Below are 3,373 nucleotides of genomic sequence, written 5' to 3' on the forward strand. Positions count from 1 at the left end.
CTGTCCGGCAGGTTTGTTCTGTCAGGGAGGGTGAATGACCTCCGTATACAAACACTGACATGAGATAATTGTCCCAAAAAAATCAATTCAGGCACATGTGCTCACAAAATGATCATTATGATACTGACATTCATACCCAAAATCTCATTAAAGTCCCCCTGTTGTCAATAATTGTAACCCCGTAAAACTCATCTTTGATCACCAAAATTACATATTCAAACGTTTTTTTCCTTGAAAAAAATTCTTCAAGCCTTAAAATAGCTTGAATGTAACTCTACATCCTTGCCTCATTTAGTATACGCTGTTCTATGAAGACCGGTATGCAGATTAGCCCCGCCTCCACTCACTCACACCAGCTCAGAGATCCACTTTTATGATCACACTTTGACCTGATTGGTTACAAGAAAGTTTGCTATGTCAGAAACACCAGGAATTTCCAACCGTGTTTTTGAGACTGTCTTTGGTTCACTGCAGTTTTAAAAAGAAAATCAGCAATGGTGTTGACTTATGAATTTGCACATGGTTTGTTAAAGTATATTAAAAACACCACATAAACATATAAACAACATTAAAAGCTTGATTTTCACCAAGTTGTTACAAATTTTTCACGAGCATCCAATAGGGTGGCCATTTGTCATGCAGTCGTTTTATATGAAATAAGCCATGATTGAATGATTGAATATTTTACAGGCCTGAGATATGGGAGATTATGCATTCGGAGAACTGTTTCTGAATGAAGGTAAAAGCTTGCGAGGTCATTCACCTCAGCATGTTTCCGTTCTGCAGGCACAGGACACGGGGGTTACCCATCATGCACTGCAGAATCAACATGTTTGAAAGGTACTGATCTACACCGTTTTATAAAACACTTTTATATACTCTGATGTAGCCTATACATGACCAATAAAAATAATTTCATTTTAAGTAAGTGAAACACCCATCTAAATTGTTGTGGTCAGGGAGACATTACAAATTTCGTTTTTGTGTGCAAAATATTTAGTTGTATTGCGGCAGAACAAGCATGAGTGTGCGCTACACAGAAACCAAATACACAGACAGAACTGAATCATTAACTCAGAGGTCAGATCCTTCTGTAGCGCTGCCTCATTCCACACTCAGATTAATACGGTCAACACTCTGTATGTGATTGACCTGATAAACTCTATTCTTTACTGCACTCTTAAAATAAAAAATAAAACAATGAGTTTTCAAAATCTTTTAAATCATTTGAAAGTCTATTCAAGTCAAAATTCAAATGGAAGTATGTTTAAAGAAAGAACAAATTTACTTTTTTTTTTCTAAATAAAGGGTTATAAATAAATAGCTTGTTTCCTTATGCACTTGCATGCTGGATTGATGTACTTTCACTGAACCAAAAATTACTCTAAAGTATGTTTAGGGCAAAAGAGGAAGCTCTGCTTGGTAAAATATACTAGTGTAAAATACAGATGGGTTACATTAACATTTGGGATATAAATTACACTTTGAGAACTGAATAGTTCCAAAACCCCTGCAGTTTATTTCCACAGAAAGGGGAACTAAAGTAAATTTAGGGGATTTAAAGAATTTTACATGTTAGTTTATGTAATCATGCTAAGTGGAGTTTATCCCATCTGGTAAAAAATAATCTTCTTTAATATATTATAAAAGAGATTTAAAAGATCATTTTATTGCTGCCTTTTAAATTTCTTCATATTGTTTGTTTCTGGTGTACATTTTTTTCTTACATGTTATTAACATTTACAGTCATATACATCATGTTTATTTAGCTCTTTTTTATTTTCATTTTTATTATTATTAAACAATCCCTTATGGGTTTTCTGCATCTCCCTACATAGTATCATCCATTTTCTTGCTTTTTATTGTATGTATTTTATATTGTGCAAATAATATAAACTGAAATAAAAGAACTGCCACCATTCAGGAGTTTGATGATAACTGAAAATAAATAATCCAAAATCATGAAATTATAAAATTGATATACTTTTAACTGTAAAAATGATACAGTAAAAACCTGTTAATTGGTTAACTAAGTTCCCATACTAAATTTACAGGGGGGAAAAATGAATAGATCTAACCTTACATTTCATGTAATTTAACAATTAAATACTGTTAAAGTGCCTTTTTTGCCGTAAAAAGAACAATCCATCTTATTCACAGTGAAATGCCGTAAAAGGGACAAAGGGTTGGTGAAGGAGGAAACCCCAGTGAAAGGAACCAGGGGGAAGATAAGGGTGGTAGCATCCAGGGAGGCAAAGGGGAGTGGCCAGGTAGTGACCCAAAGCACAGCCAGGATGAAAGCCCATGGTGGAGTCGATGGAGGGAGGAGCCAAGATGGAGTCTTGGCTGATGACATCCAGGGGACGACAGACAGAGAAGAAGCTGATGGAGGTGGAGCCCAGGGCACAGACTGAGAGCAGATGGGACCGGCCGACACCGATTGTCGTGGAGGCCGAGACGGAACCACAGCAATGAGCATCCAAGGTGGAGCCAGAGTAGCTGAGGACTGAGGAAGAGGCAGAGGAAAGGCGGAGCCTGCAGGGGCCGAAGGGGTGTAGAGACAGAGCGCAGCGGATAGTTCACTAGTATGTGGCGCAGGCAGGGTGACGGCTGACTAAGGTGGAGCCGGAGGGACGATAAAGCCTGGTGGAGCCGTAAGGCCGGAGGTCTCTGGTGGAGCAGAGGGAGAGAGGAGCCGGCAGGTCGACGGGCCGAGGTGGAGTGACAGGATCAGTGGCCGGAGGGCCGGGGATCCACCTGCCTGGGAGAAGCTAGCGACCGCAGGACCAGAGGCTTATCCATACAGAAAGGCATAATGTGGGCACAGCACACCAGCGGTGATGAGGGCACAGGCGATTCAGGGCTGGGTCGAATTACTTGTCTGGCATGCATAATACAGCGTTTTTTTTTGTTTTTTTTGCGGATCCGTGTGAATGGGAATCATTTTTATTATGTTTTCATCTGTACAGAGGAAAAACGTTTGTCTTGAAATAAAAACATTGTCGTGTCGATGAGGCCTTCTCAATGGATAGTCTAGTTGATACGGTCTCTGCTGACACTTCAGGGTTGTGTTGTGGTCGTGTCCAGGCGCAGGTCCTTCCTCTGATCTGGATACGGCCCTGATCCGGCTGATTGCGGTAAACCTCGGGATAAACAGAGAGGACTAATATTAGCGTAGATGTCATTCTTCTTATGATGAGTACATCAGGTGTTATGGGATGTGTTTCTGGTTCCGGCTAACCTAATTTATGCAGCCTAATAATACATTTTACATTATTTGGATTATAAAAATTGATCATGTGTTGTGTGTATGCCAGGTTAAAGAGATGTGTTTTAGTCTGACTTTAGTCTAGATTTAAACTGACAGAGTGTG

The sequence above is a fragment of the Rhinichthys klamathensis genome, unplaced genomic scaffold (assembly GCF_029890125.1).
Source record: "Rhinichthys klamathensis goyatoka isolate OS25496 unplaced genomic scaffold, OSU_Roscu_1.1 h1tg000098l_1, whole genome shotgun sequence".
Lineage (NCBI taxonomy): Eukaryota > Metazoa > Chordata > Actinopteri > Cypriniformes > Leuciscidae > Rhinichthys > Rhinichthys klamathensis.